General features: G+C 45.8%; 1 long non-coding RNA gene across 1 annotated transcript in view; it reads right to left on the bottom strand.

The window, feature by feature from the left end:
* The window catches only part of LOC146866988 (uncharacterized), a 145,975-nt gene extending 119,651 nt beyond the window's left edge, over positions 1–26,324 (bottom strand). Inside the window, exon 1 of the long non-coding RNA XR_014966026.1 lies at positions 26,110–26,324. This is a non-coding gene — a long non-coding RNA (uncharacterized LOC146866988). The remainder of the gene's footprint in view (positions 1–26,109) is intronic.
* Between the last annotated feature and the right edge of the window lie 1,128 nt (positions 26,325–27,452).

Genomic DNA, 27,452 nt, shown 5'->3' with positions numbered 1-27,452 from the left:
GGAATTCTCTGCGGCATATTATCAAGCCCATTATCGCCACTTTAGCGGCAGTTTTCTGCCGCTAAAGCGGCGATAATTTTAACGCCGTGCTTGATAATATGTCCTTATGTTTGCTTCATAAATAAGAATGCTCTGTAGTTAAATTTACAGTGGTGAGATAAAAGCGCTATTCCCATCCCAAACGCCAGACTCGGTTGAACTGCTCAGGTTAGATCTAGTCCATTACTCCAAAGTGAAGACGTGTACATCTGTATGCAAGAAAATATTTGAACAGCTTTGTCTCTAAAACATTGCAAAAAGGCTCGCTGAAGGTGCAGTCGTTGGGATTTAAAAAGCTAATGTATTTTTACAAATATTGAATTTTATTTCTTATTGTCTAGTAGAAATGTTAAAATCCAGGGGCTTGTTTATGAGCCTTTGCGCCTGTTTTGCGGCGCCGTTGCATCACTTTTTGTGACCCTGCGGCGGCGTAAAACATGCGCCACATTGCGACTTATTTACAAGGTGTCGCATCTAGACAGATGCATCACCTTGTAAAGCCCTGCGCTACATTATACCTGCGTCAGGTATAATATATGCAGGGTGGGCGTTCCATCGTAACAAAGCCCCATAGAAGTGTTGCAGTGAAATCTATGAGATTTCACTACGACACTTTTATGCCGTCAATGCGTCAAAACCTTATGCCTGCCTCATGGCAGGTGTAAGGGTGACGCAGGCCATTTCACATGCCCCATGTGAAAGATACATTGCTGGAGTTGCGTCAGGCTTCTGACACAACTCCAGTAATGCGTCGACAGATACATCAGTAATACTGACGTATCTGTCATTCCTTGTGACATGATGCATCATACTGTAAATATGACGCATCATTGGTGTCGCAAGGAGGGCGCACTGAGAAGTGCTGCATCGCTGCTTTCACGCAGCGATGCGCCACTTCTCATAAATGAGGCCCTCAGAGTTTTTGGATAATTAGTAAGGATGTTTTTAACATTCCTTTGCACAATTGCCCGAATTGAGTCATCCGACAGGAACTGGATCCAAGCTTCAAAATTCAGTTCACATTGTCCACCATCTAGAAATTTTGTTCAATCTGTACTGCCCATATGAGTCTTCAAACCAAAATGAGCGATGTGGTACTGATTAGTAGTTTTATTAATTTGCAGTCATAACAATCACCCATAGACCATGCCATTTTTGACACAATTGGTTAACACATAGGTGTTGATCACAAAGTGAGCTGTAAAATTTCAATTCCTGCCAAATCCCATGTGTGGGCAAGGATCAGAATTCAAATTAATGTGGAATTAACTTAATTTGTAAGTTGCTAGGTGTGATAAATTCCACTTGTGCAATTTTCCCTAGGTTTATTTTGGCAGGTGAGGGCAGGGATATCTGGTAATAAATGTGGAATCTGATTCGATAGGCAGAGAATTACTCAGGTTATGCATCGTTTCGAAGTTCAAAGTCAGAATACGATGTACAATGGTTTTAGGGGCAGATTTACAAGCCCCGTCCGACACTTTTGCACCACCGTTGCGTCACTTTTGTGACATAGCTGCGGCGTAAACAATGTGACACGGTGCGGGCCATTTACAGCGTGACGCATGTAGGGAGATGCATCACCTTGTAAAGCCCTGTCCCACATTATAACGTATTCAGGGTGGGCTTTGTTACACGGAAAAGCCTCGTAGAAGTGACGCTGGGAAATTTACATGATTTCACTCCGCCACTTCTAGGACGCCACTGCGTCAAAACCCTACGCCTGCTTGGAGCAGGCGTAAGGAGTAACGCAGTGTATTAGGAATAGGCCTCTCAATGCATTGCTGGAGTTGTGTCGTGCTTGCGACATGACTCCTACGTAGCAGCGGACCGTGGAGGGAGTTCTGTGGGGCGGAAAGGCGGGGCAGGGTGGGGGGTACTAAACACCGGAATATGGATAGTTGGAGGTAAGTAAACAATTAAATAAATAAAACGAATTTCGTAGCTCGCGCTGCACCGCATTTTGTGATGCAGGGCGCGCTACGAAATTCGTTTTATTTATTTAATTGTTTACTTACCTCCAATTATCCATATTCCGGTGTTTAGTAACCCCCACCCTGCCCCTCCCCCGCCCCGCCTTTCCGCCCCACGAAACTCCCTCCACGGACCGCTGCTGCTCCTACGTGACTTTTGTGCCGATAGAGGCATCAAAATTTCTGACGCATCTGTCAATGTTTGCACCATGGTGCGCCGTATTGTAAATACGCCACATCAAGGATGGCGCAAGGGTTTCCTGCACAGGTAAACTGACGCATCTATACAGATGCGTCAGTTTCTTGTAAATAAGCCCCTCAGTATTTACCTGGAGTAGTAAATATATGTATGTATATATGATTTCTATAAGGCACCCCTAACCAAAAGACAGTATGCAGTCCAAGGCAAAGGTAGTCAGTGCGTGATCGAAAGGGGGGGGGGGATGGTGGGGGGGTAGGTGGTTTCTAATAGTGAACTGGGCTGTTACTTCATGGAGATGTGGTGATCTTTAGAGGTTCGTCTTCAGCTCTTTCCTCAGTTGGCGTAGGTTTGGGGAGGCCCTCGTGGACGCGGAGATTTAAAGAAAGACCTTAAGCCCTTGTGCCCTTCTTGTGATCGGAGCCGTGGATGTGGACGTTGAGGCTCCTTATTGATCTTTTATAGATAATCTCTTCATCTGGTCCCCTGACAAAATATTCGCAGAGAAGACTAGAGACGTTGGTAATCTCGACCGAGAACTTAAAAAGCAAAACGACACAACAACCATTCCACTAACGCAGCTGTGTGTATGGATTTTCCATATTTTTAGCTTGGATATTATTATAACGCCATTGTACAATGTTAAATTCCTCTTTTTTTCGTGGGAGTCAAAAGCAGCGGATCCCTTTTCAAATCAATGGATGAAACATTCCTCCCCTCCACTCTACCTTCCTTTTTCATCTCCCTCGCCCCCGTCGTCGCCCCCTTCACGCGTCCTTCTCTTTTCCAGTAAACAACCGCATCTTCCTCAGTCAAAGACGCCTTGACAAAGGGAACGGTGAACATGAGATGGAATATTACAGCAAAGCGCAGTCCCTCACACCTGCATAATGTCGCTCAGTGTAGCAATGCCTTCCCCATTGTTCCTCTGCTGAAGGATTTGTCGTTTTCAGATCTTCCCTTTATGGCCTGTCCCGCGCTGCTCATTTAACCTTGACTCCATTCTTTCCCTCCTACCTCCCGCGGCGCGCGCGTTCCCCGCTTTGCTGGTTTCCATTTTCTGACGTGACTTTGGCGCCATTCACCAGCGATCGATTATTTGGCCGCGTTTCATGATGAAACGCCTTCTCCCTTTGTGTGTCACCTGTGCTTAACTTACATTTTTTATATTTATTTCTTACACTTATTTTTGTAGTTCAGTCCTACCCACAGGCCGCGGTGCGCTTTAAAAGCAGGGCAAGAGGTGCAAAAAATCAAGGGACACTTGTGGGTTTAAGGATGAGTGAACGGCAGAGTGGGCTGCACGGGGAGAAAAGGTTGGTTTGCACCAAACTACTTGCAAGTTATTAGCACACATTGTCAACGCCAATAGGCATGGCTACCTGGCCTTTACCAGATTGTGCAATGGTTACATTATTTTTTTTGGTATTTCAAGCACATGTCCCAAAATTAAAGAAAACATATGCCACCTAAAAGTGCCAGCCTTCAGCCTGCAAATAATTAACAAGCATTTGCAATGCAATAGGTCTCGCATTTACGCGAGTTTGAGCTATTGACATTGCACATAACAATGCCTTTTATTTTTGTTTTCGTTTTTAAAACATAAATAAAAGGCATTGTCATTTACAATGCCAATAGCTTATACTCGCGTAAATGCGACACCTATTGCGTTGTGAATGCTTGTTGGAGACGTGCCCGCTTTATAAAAGTCGTTAAATAAATAAATATATTGGATTTGCATGTGCCCAGAGGCCTGTGGTACAAAGCCACCAGCAGCGCTTTAATGGGCCTCAAAGCGCCTCAGCTCGTGAACGCATTAAACAGGAGGGGGCACCCAAGGTGGGGGGCTGGGCGAGAAGAGAGACCCTCTTGGAGAAGGAGCCAGGAAGTACCTTGTCCTGTGCGTGGGATGTAGGCAGGGGGTGGGGGAGGGTGTGGGAGCAGTTGTAGAGGGGTCTTTGCGTGGCGGGTACCTTCCCGCCACTCCATCAGGTGGGGTGTCTGTTTAGAGGGGGGGCGGGGTTCACCTTATCTCCCATCTCTGTGTTGTGGGATGGGGTGAGGCCGCCGAGCCCTCACCCCTGCTGGTTGATTTGTTATTTCTCGTTGGTGGCGCGGGAGAAGGCGCGCGAGGGCAGATCTGGGTGGGGCAGTGTAGTATTGCATTCAAACATTGGGCACTAGGACCTCCTCACTGAGGAGGCGGGTTGAGGGTGGGATAAGGGAGGAGGCGGAGTCAAGCCCTGGGGAAGGGCAGTAGTGAGAAGGATTCGATTAAGGAAGATAGGAATAAAGAAAGTTGAGAGAATCCTGACCCTGCGTCTGTGTCCTCTGTGGCTAGGACACTACAACTGGCGACGAGGGTGGCCTGGCCCATGCGGTGTGGGTGCGTGCCCTGTGAGTGCGGCTGCCAGGAGGGGCTGTGCGAGCGCGTGGAGCGCTTTTAAAGGATTTATGTGGCGCGGTTCGGGAGCCTACTCCGACCGCGTTCATTTTGGCACGGCGCGATCCGGGTGCCCACCCTGGTCATGTCTGGCTCGCTGACGGACTGAGGGGTAGTTGAGAGCCCCCCGACTTTGGAGTAGCGTAGAAGGAGTGAGGGACACCTGTGAGCCCCCCGACGTTGGAGCAGCGTGGAGGTCCCACGTTTACTGCATGTAAAAGCGATCTGGGTGCCCACCCCAGTCGCGTGTTGCTGAGCTCCAGTACCTGTGGGTGAGTGCCTTCCTTCGTGTTCGGCTGCTGGGGGAGGTCCGGTTGCTTGAGGAGCTGCTGCCGGTGTGTGAAAGGCCAAATCTCGTGGGGCGCAAGAGTTCATGGCAGCCATCTTTAAGTCAGGCGCCTGCTTCAATCCCCTGCGAGGAAGTCCCGGCGGCCATTTTGAAGTCAGGCGAAGTTCATAAAAAAAAAAAAAGCATCCTGCACTGGTAAATTCAACTGAAAAAAGCCTAAAAGACATCAAGCATTGGTTAATGTAACTGAATAACCTGAAATTCATCAAGCATTGATAAATTCAACTGAAAAGTCTGAAAATCATCAAACATTGGTAAAGTCAACTGAAAGGCCGCTTCATCACCATGTCTACTACACCACCTCCTCAAGCAGGTCCGGCGCAAGCCAATGTTGGACATATGGGGGGGCTTGGAGTGTCGTTTCTGCGTCCACCTGAACCTTTGGTCCTCGAAACGGGAGGAGGTATGGGTCTTCGTTGGAAGGAGTGGCTTGAGGATTTTGAAGACTTCATGACGGGTTTGCACGTGACGGACGCCGGTCAACAGCTGATAGCACTACGTAATTTAATAGGAAAAGATGTCGGCCAAATCATAAAGAAACTACCTGCAGCCGATGTGGCATCTTACTCTGATGTGTGTGAAGCCTTGAACCGGAAATTCTTGCACAAAAAGAAAATTGATTATGAGAGATACACGTTTAACCTGGCGGCTCAAGAAAAAGAAGAGCCCATGTGCGCTTTCATCACACGCCTTAGACGTCTGGCACGCTACTGCGAGTTTGACTCTTTCTCGACCGAAGATGCCCTTCGTCTGAGGGTTATTGAAGGCTATTTCAAAAGGGGGGGATGGATGGACAATTATTTAACCAGGTCCAGCATACAGGTCCGTAAATAGAGCTCTAACAAAGAAGGTATGCAGTTCCTAATACACAGGTAGGTTATGTAAATGTAGAGTGAACTCTAGTAAATATTAGAGTGTAAGAGGGGAGAAGAAACTTCTCCTAGTTGGAATAAGACCCTCACACACCCAGCCAGCTAGGTGTCATGCTTCATCATCGGGTCTGCTCCTTATCGGGGCGGCGCTGCAATCCCCGATCGGCACCCAAGTAGGGGCCTTCCTGGCGGAGATCTTTTTTCCAGAAGCCGATTGGTGAAGTGCAAGTGAGGGCCCTAAAATTGGTGTAGGTGATAGTGATGTGTGTGTGAAGAATCTAAAATAGGGGAGGTGGTCCACTCAGAAATATTTTAATGAACGTGGCCCCAACCCTAATTAAAAATAATAAGACAAACCAACGCTATAACCAACTACAAGGATGCTGGTTAGTAGCGTCTGTCAGATGGTCAACATGTTTCTTGCCTTGTAGTCAATTTAGACGGCAATTCATCAGGACCAGAATAACTACCTACACTTAAGTGGTGGTGGTCTGCGGTAAAGTATACTATTGACCACCCTTACAGCACCCAAAGAAAGTGTGGTAACTGTAACTCAAAAAACATAACCCATTAGGGTCATGGCATTGGTGTTTCAGATCCAGCTAGTAGAGACACTAAGTTGTAGTGTCGGTTCCAAAAAACGGAGGTGGTGGTAGACCTACCCCACGTCGCCGGTCCGGGATTCACACTAGGAGAAGTTTCTTCTCCCCTCTTACACTCTAATATTTACTAGAGTTCACTCTACATTTACATAACCTACCTGTGTATTAGGAACTGCATACCTTCTTTGTTAGAGGGTTATTGAAGGCTGTCAGCCCGAATCACTAAGACGGAAACTGTTAAAGAAAAGCTATTCGCTGGACGAAATTGAGGAGATGACACGGGTGCATGATCAGGCTGAAGAGCTTGCCAAAAAGATGGAAGCAGGGAGAAATGGAAAGCGTGAACAAGCTTTCAGGCATCAATCTCGCAACACACGCAGATATTCTCCAGCGAAGCCGAGGTCAACCCGGTCCAAGATGCAGCAGCAACCTGTGAACCGACGACGTCGTTGCTCAAGTCGAAATAACAGACGGCGGGAGCGTCATCTCAAATGTTATCGGTGTGGCTATGATTTTCCCCACACGGACGGGTGCCCCACTATGGGTCAGAAATGCGGGAAGTGTGGGGGGAGAACCACTTCGAGAACGTATGTGGAACCTACAGAAAAGACAAACAGAGAGATCAGGAAAGGTCATCTCGAGAAGAAATATCCTCGGCTCAGCATCCAAATCGGCACGCACTGGACCAAATTTGTGATGGACAGCGGAGCTTCTCTCAATTATATACCAGTGTCAGAATATCAGAGGATGAAGTCACCACCGCAACTAAGCCCTGCTCATGTGAGAGTTTACACTTGGATGTCCAAAAAGCCACTCTCTTGCTTGGGAAAGTTCTCAACGCACCTCACGTATCAAGATCGCACAATTCCTGCCTACATCCATGTCATTAAAGGGCCAGAGGCTGATTGCCTTCTGAGTCTTCCGACTGCTGAGTGGCTAAGACTAGTGGACATTTTGTACAAGGTTGATGACGAACTTGATGTGGCTCAAAAATTTCCAAAGCTATTTGCTGGCATGGGAAAGATGGCTCATTGTCAAATTCGATTACACATTAACGAACAAATAAATCCTGTAGCTCAACACCATCGGCTGTTCCCCTTTCATCTCCAACAAGCAGTCGAACAGGAGCTACAGGATCTGCTCAAAGCTGACATCATTGAAAGGACAGATGGACCTACACCCTGGGTTTCTCCAGTAGTCGTCGTGCCGAAAAAAGGTGAACCTGACAAAGTCCGTCTGTGTGTTGATATGAGGGCGCCTAACACCGCCATTGAAAGAGAAAGACACCCCGGGCCACAAATCAGTGACATGATTGCTTCACTCAACGGAGCAAAGATATTCTCCAAACTGGATCTCTATAAAGGTTACCACCAACTAGAGTTACACGAGCAGTCGCGTTACATCACAACTTTCTCAACCCACATTGGTCTCTCCAGGTACAAGAGACTCAGTTTTGGAGTGTCTTCTGCTGCTGAAATCTTTCAAGAAGCCATTAGAAAAATGAATCCTCACATCCCCAATAACCCTAACCTACAGTGATGACATCCTGGTTTATGGGTCCACAACACAAGAACACGACACCGCTCTAGAACGAGTCTGTCATGCACTAATGGAAGCCAACCTCACGTTAAATAAAGCCAAGTGGGAGTTCCATAAGTCCACGTTGAAGTTCTTTGGCCATATCTTCTCCCAGGCGGGAATGAGACCAGATCCAGACAAAGTGGCTGCGTTGAATGACACCCCCAGCCCTTGGGATGCAGGAGATGTTCGCTCCTTCTTAGGAATGGCCAGCTACTGTGCCCGGTATATCCAAGACTATGCAACCATCAGCTATCCCCTGAGACAACTCACAAAACAAGGTCAACCATTCCAGTGGTCGGCGGGATGTGAACAAGCCTTCAATGAAATTAAAGCGGCTGTGGAGTCAGCCGACAACATGGCTTATTTTGAGCCGAAGAAAAAGACCGAAATCACCGTAGACACCAGTCCCGTGGGGCTGGGAGCCATTCTAGCTCAATATGACTCTGAAAGGGACCAACGATACATAATTGCCTATGCCAGCAGAAGCCTGAATGAGACAGAGAAAGCATATTCACAGCCCGAAAAAGAAAGCTTGGCTGTTGTTTGGGCCTGTGAACATTTTCACATCTTCATATATGGAAAACATTTCACATTAATCACCGATCATCAGGCCCTCATCACCATCTTTGGCAATCCTCGAGCTAAGATGCCACCGAGAATAGAACGTTGCGCCCTTCGCCTCCAAGAATACACTTACACAATTGTGCACAAGCCCGGAAAAGCAGAAAACCCTGCTGACTACATGTCAAGGCACCCCAAAGAGACAACCAAGTGCAGATCGTCTGTAACCGAGGAATACATATGCTTTGTGGTGGATCAGGCCCGACCACCGGCAGTCCCGCTGGAAGCCATCTTAGATGCCACTCTTGAAGATGTCACTCTGCAAGACGTAAAGCGCCGTATACAAAACAATGACTAGAGACACTTAGATGTCAACACTCCAAACAGCGTAGTTGACAGACATGAACTTGCCGCTTTCAAGCACGTGAAGGAGGAACTGTCAGTAGCCACAAATGGCCTGCTCTTACGAGACAATCGAATAGTCATCCCGAAACATTTACGGCAAGGCATTATCAATCTGGCACATGAAGGCCACAGAGGCATTGTGGCCACCACGAGAGCACTGAGGAAACGGGTATGGTTTCCAGTGCTAGACCAAATGGTAGAGCTCACATTGAAGGACTGTCCCCAATGTCAACTGGTCAGTCGACCTGATCCTCCCGCACCACTGCAAATGTCCTGATTGCCGGAGGGTGTGTGGCAGCATATTGCTGTAGACTTCTTTGGGCCATTTAAATCTGGACAATATATCCTGGTTATCATGGACGAGTACTCACGTTTTCCGATCGCACAACTCATTGCGTCAACAAAAGCGTCCAGCACAATACCTGTCTTGGATGAAGTGTTCGCCGCCTGGGGCATTCCCAAAATAGTGAAAACGGATAATGGGCCTCCGTTCAACAGTCAAGATTTTGCGGACTTTGCCAAGCATCTCAACTTCAAGCATCGCAAAATTACACCTCTGTGGCCATAGGCCAATGGAATGATTGAGAGATTTATGTCTACATTAAAGAAAGCCATTCAGCAGGCTGAAGTGTCGCGGCAAGACACTCAAATGGTCCTAAATGAAGTCCTGCGAGCTTATAGAAACACGCCTCATTCCACTACTGGTAAGTGCCCCGCGACCCTAATGCTGGGCCGGCCGGTGCGCAACAGAATACCCATGGTTGACTGGAATGATGGAGCAGTATCCCACGACTCTGACCCAGATGACATAGCTGGCACTGACCGACTCAAGAAGGAGAGAATGAAGAAGTATGCAGATCGTCGTAGAAGAGCTGCACCGTCCTTGATTCACGAAGGTGACTGGGTACTAGTGAAACAAGAACAGCAAAAGAAAACCGATTGTCGTTATCATGAAACTCCACTAGTAGTCACCAAACAAAAGGGAACCATGATCACTGCTGAATCGGATGAGAAGAGAATCACCAGGAATGTGGCGCACTTTCAGAAGTGCAGTCCTAAAGTTAAAGAATTACTCAATGGTCCTGCCACTGGAGAAACGAGACTTAGTGTAACTGAAACCAGTGACCAGCCATCGAGAGCGATCCCTGATGGAGGAGAACCTGACCGAGTCGTCTGATTGAAGAACTGTAACTATGTGACATTTTTTTTGGGTTATCTATTGAAAAGATTGAACTAACTCATTTTATTAAGAAAGGGGGAGATGTAGTATTGCATTCAAACATTGGGCACTAGGACCTCCTCACTGAGGAGGCGGGTTGAGGTTGGGATAAGGGAGGAAGCGGAGTCCTGCCCTGGGGAAGGGCAGTAGTGAGAAGGATTTGATTAAGGAAGGTAGCAATAAAGAAAGTTGAGAGAATCCTGACCCTGCGTCTGTGTCCTCTGTGGCTTGGACACTACAGGCAGGGAGGGCATTGCTGGTGAGTACCAAAAGGCGGGGCTCTGTGTGTGTGTGGGGCGTGCTTATAAGCAGGGGGTCTGTGCCGGTTAGTGCCGTGTGTGTTCAGTAAGTGCTACAAAGTGCGCTGTGATAAGTAGAAGCGGGCGAGCCAACAAGTTAACACGGAAAGCCGAGCCAAGGGTCGGCTCGGCTCTTCGAGCCCGTGCACGAGCCGAGCATTTCAAAAGTCAATTAAGCACGACTGCTCACCCATAAGTGTCTCAAGGTTTCAATAGGTTTTCGTACAGCTGGTATTCTGAACATACATATGGGAAAGTGCTTTCACACAGGGTAATGACGCAAAACGAATTTTGTGAATTAAAATATGTGCTTAAGATCACACAATTTAAGTGGGGAAGCTGCAATGGATCCAGTTTTTCTGGTTTTACTTTATACAAATCAGCCACTACAAGTGCGAATCTCCTTTTCCAGCTAGAGCCAAAAGAAATCACCCATATTTGACTTAACTGGCAGGTAACGCAATTCTCCATCGGAACCCGACATTCAGAAAAGCAGGATACTCAAGACTACGCCATTTACTGGGAGGTTTGAAACGCAGGCTGGTAATGTACAACTAGTCAAACACAGGTCAGTCACAATTTAATTTGGGAGATCAGTTATTCTTCGAAAGGATGTGGCCTAACAGCTAGCCTCAAAGCTGGGGAACGGAGTTCGAGTCTCGGCAGGGTCGCTCAACATCCAGTGATTATGGACAAATCACTTAGGGGCATATTATAAAGACAGGCGATAAAAGGCAGAAAACGGCCGCTAAAACGGCGATAATGGGCTTGATAATATACTCTATGGAATTCCAATTGAAGCCCATGTTAGATGTGAAGGAGATCAAACCTGAGCTTCAAGTGGAATTCCATAGAGCATATTATAAAGCCCATTATCACCGTTATAGCGGCAGTTTGCTGCCGCTAAAGCGGCGATAATTTTATCGCCTGTCTTGATAATATGCCCCTTGATCTGCCTGTGCCTAACTAAGTGAACGTGTTCGTCATCTGTAACGCAACTGCTGCTCATGTAAAGGCTCAGATACTTTCGGGTCGAGTTTGCGCTATATAAAACTCCGAAAAAATGGAGAAAAAAATTGCAACTATTTCTTATTCATTTAGCCACTTGCAGAGATTTTGGGGCATATTATCAAGAAACTGCGTTAAAATTATCGCCACTTTAGCGGCAGACAACTGCCGCTAATGCACCGATAATGGGCTTGATAATATGCCCTTGAGAATTCCCATAGAAGCCCATGTTCTGGTGTCAACATGGGCTTCTATGGGAATTCTCTGCGGCATATTATCAAGCCCATTATCGCCACTTTAGCGGCAGTTTTCTGCCGCTAAAGCGGAGATAATTTTAACGCCGTGCTTGATAATATGCCCCTTAATTTGTTACTGTCAACTTTCCATGCCTATGTGGCCCCAGAAAGCTAAAAAACATTTACATTTCATTAAAGGTTTAAATGATAAATACATTTTGATGAACCCTCAGGATACTTGTAACCATTTCAACATGTAAATACAACAGTAAAAGATGAGATGTAACGAGCAACATATATTCAAATGGGAAAATAATCTATTAAAAATGATTGTGGACTGTAAGAGGAGAGTGGTTGGATGGCCGGGGCACTTCACGTACACTTGGCCTTAATTTAAGATGACGAGTTAGAATATTGAAGTTTCTCAGCCTTTTGAGCTTAATAAAAATGAGTACTGTTAAGAATATCAACTTTGTACCAAAGACATAATCAAGACAACTTCATTTTGTGGGAAGCCTTGCACCCTGATGCGCACGACCAAGGGAATTTAACGACTTTGTAAAGTTCATGTTCTACGTTCTGGTGCGAGGTTTCAGTTTGCACCACTAAGGGGCAGATATGCCCAGCCGACCCCTGCCGCCATCCCCAAAGACAAAGCATATTTCCGAGAGACATACCTCAGTTCATGTGTGAACTAGAGTAAAGAGGCGTTGCAGGATCTTGCTTTGGGATTCATCGCAATTTCCATGAAGACACCAACACATACTTGGGGCATATCAGCAACAAGGTGATAGAAAATTATCGCTGCTTTTGCGGCCGTTTTCGGCTGAAAAGTGGCGATAATTTTATCGCCTAATTAGCAAGGTCATGCTAACGCGTGAAACCTTGCTTTAGCACACGAAATCTTAACGCCCAGCTTTGCATCTCTAATGAGATGCAAAGTGGGCGTTCCTGACCTAACATGACAGGAGAAATGTCGCTATTCGACATTTCTCCTATCATCAAGCCCCACGCTATGAAGCATAGCGGCAAGAAAAGTAGCGATAACCCCGGTTATGGCTACTTTCCTTACGCCTGTTTCAGGACTGACTTAGCCATGATATCCTATGGAGGGTGGATATCATGGCTATGTTTGTGAGGCCCTATCAACAAGCTAATGCCACATTTTGTAAGATTATCGCTGGGTTTCCAGCGATAATCTCACGTTAGGCAGTTAGCGCTGTGGTAAATAATTTAATTACCGGGACTTAATTTGATACAGAAACATAATAAAATAGCTCAGTAAATAAGAGGCAGAATCCGTGGTATTAGAGGTTCGGAATGGGCTTTATTCCAATGGTCGATTATAATCGGTTGCTCCAAGTTCCATCACCACGGAGGTTCAGGAAGTGAAGTACATACTTTATTGACAAGAAATTGTTTTTATAGAACATACATTACAATGAAACAAATGCGGGAGGCGTAACAATTGATAAGGAAGATGATAATTCACATGCGTAACCGAAAATGGGCGTAATGAGGAGTAAAAAGGAACATAATTGGTTATGATGTCATATATAGGTGGATCTATAAGATTATACTTGGCATAGATGCGCGCGCAGCAGCATGACGTGTGATTGACGTGCAACTAGGGGGTGAAGGGGACTTGACATTTAGCTCTACATGTGGAGACAAGAAGTCTGGGGGGTCAAGTCAACCTAATCCCAAATCATATCTAACATCCTATGTTTAAAGAACTATGTTATCCACAAAGGAAGGACTCTTGGACAAAATCTATTCTATACTGACTGTGTGTGCGTGCCCAAGCGTCTAAGTGTCTATATGAGATGCAAGGGGCAGAAACCTTCCATGGTAACAGGGCTATGAATTACTTGCATAAAGACAGAGAGGCCGGGCCCTTTGCTCGGTAGCTGAAGGAAATGTTTACCTAAACTTACTAGACAGGAATGCATCGGCTGAGGAGCGAGGCAGATAACTCGAAGGTGAAATACAGTTTTTGGCAGGCAGCGGGCTGATGTCAGGCTTCGTGAGCCGCGCAGAGAATGAGACAAAGTTCATGGTCACGGATGCAGGCTCAGACTGAAGCTGTCAGAGGCAGAGAGCAGAGAAAAGCTTGATGGCAGAATCGGGCCTACTCGCCTGAACTGCAAAAATGGAGTAACTGAGCCATATAAGGTCGGTGGCCTTTCATACTTAGGAATGGAATATCCGGCCTATTCATGGCGGATCTGACAGAGGACATGTTGACGGTGGACGCACATGTATTTGCGTCTTCATAACTGGAACTGGAGGGAACATACATGTACTTGTGATTCATACATGGAACCGTTGGGGTCCAAGATAGGGGACATAACTGATCAGAAAAATCCATATTTCCACATTCCCTCCTTGTCCCCTACTTGCCCGTTAAGAGATATCAATCTTCATCAATCCATTGATCTGTTCATATAGCATCATTTGTTCTTCTTTCTTCTTCCGTGATGAATGAAATTCTGGTGGTGGAATACACGATGTGGCACACAGACCACAGATCGCTGGTCCACATTGTAGACATAGACAGCAACTGAATAGTATGAGAAGGCCAATACCTAGGAAAGATAGGACCTTCCATCCAAAGGTAGATAATACACTCCAAAACCAACCGGACCAAGTCCAGGTGCCTGGGTTCTGGTGTATCTGGCTTACAATCTTATGAAGGCGAGTTATGGCTTTATATGCAGATGGCGAATTTTCTGGTATGAAAATGCAACAGCTTGATCCGATGACCCTACAAGCTCCGCCCCTATCAGCCAGGATGACGTCAAGGACAAGACGATTTTGAAGCACAACAATCCGCATAGCAGACTGCTCTTCTGTTAAATTGCCTAAAGCGGAAATAGTTTCGTTCACTACTGCTTCAAGGGTTCTAGTTAATCTACGTATCAGCTTACTATTAGTAACAGTACCTATATAGGGAAAGAGACCTTTATTGAAATCTGTGTATTTTTCCCATGCTGTTTCAGTGTAATCGACTATCGGGAGATCTCTCCTTACTCTATTATTTACTAAATGAGTGTTTCTGTGATAATCAGGAGGAGCTAGGAAAACAGGTGGCAAAAGGAATCTAATGTAGCAAGTACCATCCCAGTCTAGAGGCAAACGTACATATGCCGTCTGACCACATATGAAATAAGAATGGCGGGAAGCTCTAAATGTAGACTTGCCTTGATCACTAAATTCTACTACAGTGGTGCATTTACTATGGCCCATATGTATGGAACCATTTTTTCTTACACATAGTTCACCCTTTACTGGAAATATTGACATAGCGGGCAAAATTGGAGTAGCTTCGGATTCGACATTTAGGATCATAAGATTAAGCGTGAAATTACCTAATCCATACACTTCATTTTCTAGATCAGTTCCTGTTCTCTGGGGAAGTCCCTCCTTGTTAGGGTAGCAGACCTTAAGCAAAACTAGGTTCAAATTTCCCCATACCCAGTTATCTTGATAAACTGCAGAATTCGAATCTAGAGAATTAATTAAACTAAACCATGCTCCACAGGAGCCGTTGTGTGTGAACGGGTATGGAAAGAGAGGTAAAATTCCTTTATAATTCTGGTAGGGAGGGAGTCGGCCACATATCCAACAATTTGTAGCATTGCTAACCTGATGGGAATGATGTAACATACTGATGAAAGTGTTATTGCGCAGCGCAAATCTATAAGACAACTCAAGCGGAGGTAATTCACTAAAAGAATGTTCAGCAGTAACATTGTAAACATGTCTAGAAATAGGATAATATATGTGCAACAATATACTTGCAGTAATTATTAAAAGACTCAAGAAAAACAAAATTAATAACGTCACTATGCAATGACTACGCAGTGATTTACAGTACGCCTGTCGTTCCAACATTTTTCGGGTGCTTTCTCTATTCAGGTCCAAGGGATACATGTCAGAGACAATTCAACCGCTTCACCTAGGAGAGGACTTAAACAATCAAATTGCTCGACTGGTTGGACCTAAGCTTTAGTTTATAAAGTTCAGAACTACTTTTTTCAACAAAAGGAAGTTTTGAGTCAATGGGTGAAGACACACGAGGTGGGGTATTCACATCTGCTGGTAGTCCATGAAATTTCTTGATATGACTTGAATGAATCCAGCCTTTCCTGCCCTCGATCTTCACGGCTGTTGTTGTGGTGAGCAACACCAGCTGAGGTGACCTCCACCTAGGTTCCAGCTGAGTCTTTCGATCAAAGTTCCTCACGAGGACCAAGTCTCCCGGAACTACGTCATGGGGTTTCACCTCAGTGTTGTCAGGAAAAGCTGCAGCTACCTGTGAACGACAAGATTGTAGTGCAGACATCAAGGAAGCCAAGTAATCTGTCAGCATATTACAGTCAATATCAGTTATTTTGCGTGGCATAGGCGTCCCCCACATATTTGGTGGTCTGCCGAAGATCACTTCATACGGGGATAGCCCTGTTCGAGAGTGTGCTACCATTCTTGTGTAAAAGAGTGCAACTGGTAGTGCTACTACCCAGTCGACACCTTTCTCCCTGCATATTTTGGACAATCTAATTTTCAGGGTCTGATTATGTCTTTCTACGAGATCTGCTGCCTCAGGGTGTCGGACACAGTGGAATTTCCACTGATAACCTAACAAAAGTGAAACATGTTTCATTAATTCGGATGAGAACGGCTGGCCGTTATCTGAGTGAACAACACGTGGTAAACCGTATCGTGGGAAGAATTCTCGAACCAACTGTTTGGCAGTAGTCGGGGCAGTGTAATCTGAAACCGGGTATGCCTCCGTCCAACGGGAAAGAGCACAAACAACTACGAGAACATATTTGAATCCTCGACATCGTTCCATCTGGATATAATCCATCTGTAGGACTTCAAAAGGGTGATCAGGAGGATGAAATCCACCCCGTTCTACGGGAACGCTTTTTCCTGGGTTGAACTGGCAACAGATCATACAGGTACGAACTTTTTGTTTGGCTGCTGCTCGCAAATGTTTATTGAACCAAATGTGTTGAATGCTATCTAGCATAGCTTTTTCTCCTAGATGGGCTGGGCTATGTATAGTGTTAATTATAACTTGGACCATTGAATCAGGAAGGAACCACACAGATTTTTCCTTCATCATCCATCCTTGATCCGTTTGAATCCCTCCTAATTCGGTCCATTTCTTTACTTCGTCTGGTGTAGCATGTGTCTGTATGTCAATTACGTCAAGAGTAGGATCTTTAACTGTCATACAGTGTGTCGGCGTCAGGACTATTGTCTTTGTCATGTCGGATGTTTGAGTTTGAGCGGTCTGTTTAGCTGTTCTGTCGGCTAGATCATTGCCTTGAGAAATGACATCAGTAACTTTCGTATGAGCTTTACATTTCATGATTGCTATTGCAGTGGGTAGATGTATCGCATCTAATAAGGCATGAATGAGGGGTCCGTGCTGAATGTGGGCACCGTGGGAAGTTAAATAACCTCTCTCTCGCCACAGCACGCCGAAGTCATGTACAACTCCGAATGCATAACGTGAATCAGTGTATATGTTGACTTTTTTATTTGTGGCTTGAATACAGGCTTGTGTCAGAGCGATGAGCTCTGCGGCTTGAGCTGACAAGGTATTTATGCGATTTGTTTCAATGATTTCAGTGTCTGTTGTGACTGCGTAAGCAGCCACTAACTCTCCTGTACTTGTTCTCATACATGAACCATCTACATACAACGTCAGGTCTGGGTCTGACAATGGGACATCGGTTAAGTCTTGTCTGGGTTTCGTCGTTATTGTAATAACTTCAATACAGTCATGGGCTAGTGGGTCTGTTCCGATTACAGGTAAAAGTGTGGCAGGATTCAATGTGTTACAGCGTCTGATTTCTATATGTGGCTGAAACAATGTTAGCTCGTACCCTGTAAGTCGCGCTATAGTCAAGTGTTGTGTTTGCGTTCTATTTACAAGAACCTCTACTGCGTGTGGTACTTGAACTGTCAATGGATGTCCTAACACTATGGCATCGCTTTGTCTGATTGCTAAAGCTGTCGCTGCCACTGATTTTAGGCATGCAGGCAAAGCCTGAGCTACGGGATCTAATGTACTAGAAAAATAAGCACATGGTTTGTGTGCTCCTGCTTGTTCCTGTGTGAGTACTGACAAGGCAGTACCTTCGCGTTCGGTAACAAAAAGTGTAAACTGTTTTCTGTAACATGGCGTTGCTAAGACAGGTGCTTGACATAAAGCTTTCTTTAAGCTTTCAAAAGCTTGTGTATGTTCCTGAGTCCAAGGGAGAACAGTCGATGTGGCTGCCTCCTGTGTTGTCAACTGAATGAGCGATTTTGCTAGAAATGCATACTGAGGGATCCACTGCCTACAGTATGAAGTGAGGCCTATGAAAGCTCGTACTTCCTTTTGTGTCTTGGGTATTGGCATGTTAGCTATTAACTGAATGCGGTCGGGTGTAAGCTGCCTTCCCTCCTTGGACAGCGAGTGTCCAAGATAAACAACTCGCTGGACACAGAATTGCAGCTTAGAAGGGGACACCTTGTGCCCCTTTTCGGCTAGAAATTGTAAAACTGTCAGTGATGCTTTCTCACATTCCGGTTCGCTTCTCGCGGTGATCAGCAGATCATCGACATATTGAAGCAAAGCAGTGTTAACTGGCATGTGGATACTGTCGAGTTCTCGTTTCAGTGCTTGGCTATAGATGCTGGGGCTTTCTGTGAATCCTTGAGGTGCGCGGGAGAATTTAAAGCTACGTCCATTTAAACTAAATCCGAACAAATATTGGCTTTCCGGATCTATTGGGACGCTGAAAAAGGCATTCTTGAGATCAATTACAGTAAAGAATGTTGCTTCGGAATCAATAGCTGTCAGTAATGACGAGATATCTGGGACCACAGGGAATTGTGGCACAATGCATTTGTTTAATTCGCGTAGATCAATAACCAATCGATATACTGGCGGGGCCTTCGGATCTGTTCGTTTAAGAATCGGAATTATCGGTGAATTACATACATTGGAGTCTGTTTCCACAACTACTCCTTGGGCAATGAGCTCGTCAATGATTTGCAGCAAAGCCACTACAGCATCTGGTGGTAACTTGTATTGTCGCATTCGTGGTAGTACCACTCCTGTCTTTAATGTGACTCGATATGGTGTAATATTCATGCAACCAACATCAGTAGGGCCTTGTGCCCATAGATGTGTAGGTAAAGTCTGCAGTCGGGGATCCATGTCTCTAGATACATAGTGACCTTTAAAATCACGTAAAAACAGTCTTACTCCTTCCGGAGAACAACATATTATAGCTCCTAGAGCTTTCAGTGTTTTTATTCCTAACAAATTTTCTGGACATGATTTAGTAAGCAATAAATCTGTAGTTCGGGTCAAAGGTCCTATCGTAAGTGGAAGAGGTTGTGACACTTCATTAACAATAGGTTTTCCTGAAAAACCAAGGGAAATATTCTGTGAGCCTGAGAGGGGTGCCCCTGGAACTTCACTACGTTTTATGGTTGTTCGACTTGCCCCAGTATCGAGTAAAAATTTTCTGTCTTGGCCTAATAATTCACTATGTACATAAGGTCCTTCTTGGTCTACTGGGATCTCGATAAGGGGTAAGTCAACTTCCCTCTCTAGGCTGGTTCATGCGTATCGCTGATACTCAGGGTAGTCATACTGTGCGGTCTGGTACAGTTGTCGTGTCGTGGTTTGGGTGGCAGCAACAGGCAGCGTTGGTGCAGCTGGCACAAACTGTATAGACTGTGGTGGAGCTGGCATGGACTGTGCATGCTGCGTGGCTCCTTGTTCATTCTGATCCTGTCTAGGTGGCCGTGGTCTTTCTTTTGTATTACCTATGGCGATATTATGTTTTAAAACCGGACAATCGTGTACGTAATGACCTGGCTTTTTACAGTAATTGCATGTCCCTTTTACAGGTCCTGCTGAATCACCGGAATGTGTCATACCCTTTTTATGTCCTTCAGCTGGAACTGTCTGGGAAACTAGCATTTTCATTTTCGTGTCTTTCATGCGTCGGTGTTCATGTTCTTGTTCCTCTCTAATTCTATTGTGATGGTACTGTAACATTTGTAACATTTGTGATGGAGTGTTACCTTGCCATGTACTCTCGAATTTTAGTACTCTATTCTTCACTTGAGGCAAGGCATTCTCTACTAATTTTGTCACAAACAGGTGTGGATATGATTCGCTACTTGCTTTTATGCCACTATTTATACCAAAACATTTTTCAAATCGGGCATAGTAATCACTAGTGTCTTCATCTTGCTTTTGTTTACAGGCTGAAATTGTACCCCAATCTTCCTTTTTCGTAGTTAATAAACGTGGCAGTACCTGTACTAGTAAACCTGGTAGCGCTTTAGTTTTATCCCCAAGTCCTGCTCCTGCAGTTCGGGCCCTTTCTTCTGCTTCTAATGCTGACCATTCTATCTTTTGGTCTCCTACCTCCCACTCTTTTTCCTTGAGTTTTTCGTAAATGCCAGCAGGCATCAATACCTTTAATATTGTCATAATGTCGGGATAGGTATACTCTCCCATGAGTAACATGTCTTTAATTTCTCGGTGAAAACCCGCTGGGTCTTTGTCATGACTGGGTACCATTTTCTTCATTTCTAACAATTCTATTTTCGATATGGGCGTATATACAAATACGCGTTTAAACTCATTGTCCTCGCCCTTTATTGGGTGTACTTCTCGTAAAGGATTCTGTCTGTCCATGTAATACGTGGTTCTTTCCTTAATGGGTAGTGAGACATGTTCTGAACATACAAAAAGAATGTACTGCTTTCTTGATTCTAGTATTTCTTTAATTAATTTAGCACCTGAACCTCTCCATCTATTCATGAGTAATTCAGTCAATATATCAGGCAAGGGACCAGGGTCCGAATGCTGACTCTGATATAGTGTAAGGAGTTGTTGAATCATATAAATCCCAGCTAAACGCTGTTCATCTGGGGTGAGATTCAAAAACGTGCGTGCTACTGTATCATCACTGTACTTTCCGGGACTGTCAACCCAATGGACAGCTGACCTGGCTAATTCTTGTTCATCCATAGAATCGAGAAAATGATAACCCCTTCGTTCTCGGAGTAATTTGTCAGCGGCTTGGAATGAATGCTCGTTAGACCTTATATTAATTATAGGTGTTTGGAAATTCCGGATATTCTTGTTATTATCTGGACATATCGGACGTATCGGGTCAATAAGACATCTATTACTATTACAAGATCTTCCTCTACCTACATAGGCTATGGTGTCTGACTGTCCCGTGGGCAGTCCTGATCCTTCTTCCTCGCCTTGTTCGAACTGGTCTACCGCTAATCTTTCTTCATGTAAACGTTCTATTTCTTTACGGATCTTTCGGCACATGGCTATTATACAATTTTGCTTATCATGTCTTCCTTCTGATATATTCTGGCTCCATCTGGTAAGAATTTGCATTGCTTCGGGGTCTACCCCCGGTCGGTCTTGATTTCTGATCACACAATTTATGAGGAAACGTAACAGTTCCCCCTGTATCTCCACTTTCTGGTATTCCATAGCTCTGTTAATACATTCTGAATCTCGCCCTGTTTGAACAAAATGGTATATATTATCTAGATGCGCAGTCATTCCTGGTAACTTCCCTAAATACACTGCTGCTCGCCTGATACGTAATGATGCCATGATCATTTCGTCCTCTTTGCCGGGCACAGGGTCATATCTACAATCTACAAGAAGTTCCTTAAGCGTACGGGCGTTTATGAGTTTGGGGGTACGTGAATGTGCTGACTCTTGAAAGGTAAGTTTATTTATTCTGGGTGGCGTAGAGAAAGTGTTGGTAGCACCTCCCGTAGCCCCGTCTGGGGTATCGGGCGTGAAAGGATTCGTTGAACGCGACACAGCAACTATAGGTGTTGACACAGCTATAGAAGCAGCTGTAAGAGCAGAGGTGGAAACAGATGTGCTTGCCGGAACTTGTGTCAGGACTTGTTGCTGTAGAGATACGGGTACTGGATCTTGACGTTGAACCTCCCTGTCAGGCGGTCTATGTGGGGCGGAATTAGCATACTCGGGAGCTGCGTCATCTAAATATGAGGAAAGAAAAACATCTTCTGCGGTTCTAGGATGCCCCTTAGGATGTACCTTTATTGGAAATAATGGGGGTGGCAAGTCTTTTGGTATCTCTGGAGTAGCCTTAGGTAATCCTTCGGCCAGAAGGGGATACATACCATTCATAAGGGCATTTCTTTGTCTGTCTACTTGTTCTGATTTCACTCTTGTACCTTCTTCAATTAATAGGTTTTCTCGTACTTTATTTGAATTCTCTCTATTTCTCTCTTCCTGTCGGAGGGCTTTTTCGGTACGTCTATGAGATTCTTTACGCCATAACTCAACGGCGTCTTTCTGTGACTGTCTGACTTTCCTTTTCCATAACTCTTCCTCTACTTTCATGATGCACTCTGCATCCCAGGTTCCCGCTGTGGGCCACCTCTGACTTTCTGGTAATTCCTTGGTGTAGTCTGCCCATAAATCAAGAAATAATATAGCATCTAAGCCATGTTTATGATACATGAAGTACCCTGGAGTGTCCCTAGGAGGAATAGGAACGGCTTCTTCGAGTACCCCTTTTCTTGTTGTGATCTGTCTTAGTTTCGAAAAGAGCGGCATATTGAGAACTGATCTGATACTTGATTTTGAACAAACTTAATACAGTAAACACGATAATGAACAGTCATTCATACCACAATATGCAGAACGTACTTAAAACATTTAACATTTAACATTTACCTGAACAATCAATAATGATGACAGTCTAAGGAAAACTTAATCACTAAAACATAATACTCGACATTAACTGAACTATTCTGAATTTATACACTTGATATACTAGATATACTGCTAAACAGTACAGATACACTGCTAAAACAGTGCAGACCGGATTTGTGTACCCAAACCCGTCTTGACCGGCACAAACTATGTGCACGTCAGAAAGCCTCCCCAGTAATGGTACTCACCGGGTAGCTCGGAAACGGAAGGCCTCGGAAACTGAACTGAACTTGAACCGGACTGGACTCGACTCGACTCGTCGGAAACTGGACTCGACTCAGGACTTCGGGAACTGGTGGGCCTCTGTATACCTCGGATCTTGCTCTCTCAGCTAGGCTCTGGTCGGGATACTTCGCACTTCTCACCGCCTCGTCTGGGTGTTGATCGCAGCCTCAGTCGCCCCCGCTTGACCGGAGGGAGATACAGGAAATCCTGCTGGTACGCGTAATTGTCTGTCCAGCTGTGGCAGGAGACCGGGCCTGCAACTCACCGCCGGCGCGTGAGATGAGAAAGTGTCCCTATTCGGGCGCCATTCATGTGGTAAATAATTTAATTACCGGGACTTAATTTGATACAGAAACATAATAAAATAGCTCAGTAAATAAGAGGCAGAATCCGTGGTATTAGAGGTTCGGAATGGGCTTTATTCCAATGGTCGATTATAATCGGTTGCTCCAAGTTCCATCACCACGGAGGTTCAGGAAGTGAAGTACATACTTTATTGACAAGAAATTGTTTTTATAGAACATACATTACAATGAAACAAATGCGGGAGGCGTAACAATTGATAAGGAAGATGATAATTCACATGCGTAACCGAAAATGGGCGTAATGAGGAGTAAAAAGGAACATAATTGGTTATGATGTCATATATAGGTGGATCTATAAGATTATACTTGGCATAGATGCGCGCGCAGCAGCATGACGTGTGATTGACGTGCAACTAGGGGGTGAAGGGGACTTGACATTTAGCTCTACATGTGGAGACAAGAAGTCTGGGGGGTCAAGTCAACCTAATCCCAAATCATATCTAACATCCTATGTTTAAAGAACTATGTTATCCACAAAGGAAGGACTCTTGGACAAAATCTATTCTATACTGACTGTGTGTGCGTGCCCAAGCGTCTAAGTGTCTATATGAGATGCAAGGGGCAGAAACCTTCCATGGTAACAGGGCTATGAATTACTTGCATAAAGACAGAGAGGCCGGGCCCTTTGCTCGGTAGCTGAAGGAAATGTTTACCTAAACTTACTAGACAGGAATGCATCGGCTGAGGAGCGAGGCAGATAACTCGAAGGTGAAATACAGTTTTTGGCAGGCAGCGGGCTGATGTCAGGCTTCGTGAGCCGCGCAGAGAATGAGACAAAGTTCATGGTCACGGATGCAGGCTCAGACTGAAGCTGTCAGAGGCAGAGAGCAGAGAAAAGCTTGATGGCAGAATCGGGCCTACTCGCCTGAACTGCAAAAATGGAGTAACTGAGCCATATAAGGTCGGTGGCCTTTCATACTTAGGAATGGAATATCCGGCCTATTCATGGCGGATCTGACAGAGGACATGTTGACGGTGGACGCACATGTATTTGCGTCTTCATAACTGGAACTGGGGGGAACATACATGTACTTGTGATTCATACATGGAACCGTTGGGGTCCAAGATAGGGGACATAACTGATCAGAAAAATCCATATTTCCACAGCGCTAGGATTTTTATCGCTTTTGAGATAAGCGTTGCTAATTGCACGCTATCTCAGCGATAAAAATCCACGCTAGCCGGCGATAATTATCCTAGTGCTGGGAGCGCTTAGCGATAATTATCGCCGGTTGTTGTTGATATTCCCCATAGTACCTTGCCACCAAGCTAGCTAATTATAAACAAACCAGAAGGTAAGTTCTCGTGAAGCCAGGAGACAGCAGAGCGGTGTCACAGAAGTACAGAGCATACAAACATGGCCCAGTGGAGGCTGCCTTGTTGGCGCAGTAAAACAGAATTCAGCATATTCTGATGCGACGAATAATACTTTCAGATAATGTTTGACTAGGAGACAGCTGAATGCCTGAGAGAATAGAGCGCCAAAAGGTTCATTCATTTCCATTTAGCCAAATCCTTAAGGTGTGGCTCTAAAAAGAAACATGCTGCATAAAAGTTTTGGTGCACTCGTCCAGCGATGTGCAGTTGGAAAACATTCTGGGTCAGAAGAGTTAAAAACATTATGGCAGCATGGTAAAAGATCCATATGGCATGTCTCCCAACTCAAGCAATAAATAACATATTTTTTGGTATGCTCTGATGTCTCCGCCAGATGTGAGGATTTTACAACCATCGTAGCCAATTTAAAATAACATTTTTTTAAAAAACTTTAATTTCATGCACACAGGGCTCAAAGATTTACCGATCGGAGCGTGTAACTCCAGGTGAAGGGGGGGATAAAAAGTGAGAAATCGCCACACAGGCCGCAGTACCACCTAGACAATGTATGACGACCTGAACTCTTCATATAGAATACACATGAATCGGGCATCGGGCACCCCTAAAAATGCTTTCTTTATTGAGGGGGATATTTCAGTTTGAAAGCATGGCGTGAGGGCAAGTTATCTAATCTGTCGCGAAGTTTTACTGCTCATCTCACAATGTGCACAGTTTATAAGTGTGCATACTTTACGAATGTGCATAAGAGATCAGCGTAATTAAGAAGTAATACATTTTAATTGGGTAAACACAAAGCTACAACATAGCAACAATTAAATGTGGTAATGAAATACAGCTCACCCAGAAAGAAAGACCTCAAGATTATAGCTTTACTTTAAAGTTATAGATTCTTGAGATTCGTGTTTAGTCTTGGGGCGTTCCAAATGCCCCCTGCCTTCTGCCCCATCCAGGATGGCATGGAACCAATCTCTGTCCTGACCAAGAACACATGTCTACACTTCTTGGCGCTGGGGTGTGTGTGCAGGCGCTGCAGGTACCTCACACCTAGCATACTTGGCACCTCACCAACCATAACCCCAGGCTAGATTAACACTGCTACACCTTCCAGAACTGTCCAAAGCAACTGTTAGTTCCCGTTAGAAGCGCTGGCACTGCCCCCGCTGTGTGTGCATCCCTACCCTGTGAAATAAGGGGCGATCTCAAGCTAGAACTGGTCCCACCACCCCACCTCTTCCCCATATACACACACACATCCTGTTGGATTTCCCAGGCTCTTCCTGGGTAGAGCACAGTGTAGGACCATGTCAGCAGGACACTGCAGAGCGCGCCTACACCCCCTCCCATCCCCGCCAACACACGTTTTGAACCATTTTCCTCTGAAAAAAAAAATCCCTGTGCAGTGCAGCATTAAAACACAATGGGCTGCCTCCTGCTCAGTTCACAACTGAAGGGAATGCAGCAAGGATCAGGGATGAGACTGGTCCTGGGGAGGGGCAGATAAAAACACCACGGGGTGGCACAGAGAGGCTCATGCCCATACCGGTGGGGGCTCTCCGAACCCCCAGCGGGTTCTGCTCACCTCCTATCCCGGCTGGTGCTGGGGAGGCTCCGGGATCCCCTCGCTCCCTCCGACCCTTCTCCGATGCTCGATCCCTGCCGGTCTGCCTCAGCCCAGGTCAGTGTCTGGGAGCCGGCGGTCCCGGGTATCCCCGTGCCTCCCTATCCGGTGCACTCTTGGCTTCGGCAGCAGCAGGGCCCTCCCGTACCGTGCTGCAGCCTGGGAAGCGTCATCCCGGGAGCGCTCCTCCTCCCTCTGATCCGAGCCCGCCTAGCGCACAACATGGCGGCGGCGGGGGCAGGACTGGGGCATCTGCGGGGGACGGGGGTACCTTGGGCTGCAGGGCACCCATCCGAGCTCCCCTTGCAGGAAGGGCGGGAGCAGCGAGAATCGGTACCCGCCCGGCCACAGCCCAGGGGTACCAGTTTGCCACTCTATGCCCCCGCAACACGGTGGGCGCTCATCGGTGTTTGGTTTCTCATACCTGGTACAACAGCCCGGAAGCCACCTTCATTCCTAAGCAAGCGCTCGCCATGATGTTTTCTTCGCCTTGTTCTGCCGTCCCACTTGGACGGCCTCGCCTGCTAAAAGGTTACTTGTCTCTATGGGGCCACGTGTTTGGCCCCATAAAGATAACAAACCTTTTGCGACGAATGCAAAGCAGGCGAGGCCGTCCAAATGGGACGGCCAAAAAAGCCGAGTGAATACGTCACCAGGAGCTCTTTTCCAATGGCTGGCCACCGTTTAGCATAAATGGTGACGCCGGCCAATGGAAAAGAGGGGCAGGGCTTAATGCCCTTTACTAAAAAAGCCCCATATCATTAAATCTCGCCAGCGAGGCGAGACCTAAAAAATATCAGCTGAATTCCAGCTGAAAAGCATACAGCTCAAGCTCAGAGTGTTTTAAAAATATATATGGTAAGCTCTCCTGATGCCATGGATTCAGTGACTCAAGAGACTTAGGCCCTGATACTGACTTTGGCGTTGTGCCCCGCCCTGCCTGGCAGGCTTTTTTTTTACGTTCCAACAGTGGGATCTGTTAAGTCCATGCCGTGCAGGAACTGGGGTGCATGAATACAGATGTTGTGTCCCCCTGCATGCAACTCTATGCGAAGGAGACACACTGGGCCCTACAGAGCTCCCTTTGTTTCCTGTCCGCCACAGTGTTCATGGAGTAGGAACCGCAGGTGGAAAGGAAACTCGCACCTTCCGGCTACACAGCCAGCACCTTTCCTGGGTAACGGTGGGATCCTGCTTTATTCCTTTGCTCTTGCCCGGATGGGAGCAGTTTTTTTCTCTGTTCCTGCTAGTAGGGACAAAGTTGTGTTCCTTGCCTGGGAGAGTGAGGGCAGCGAATTATATCT

This window comes from Triturus cristatus, chromosome 1_2 (genome assembly GCF_964204655.1).
Source record: "Triturus cristatus chromosome 1_2, aTriCri1.1, whole genome shotgun sequence".
Lineage (NCBI taxonomy): Eukaryota > Metazoa > Chordata > Amphibia > Caudata > Salamandridae > Triturus > Triturus cristatus.
Note: the sequence above shows the minus strand (reverse complement) of the source record. Positions and strands in the feature narration are given on the sequence as shown.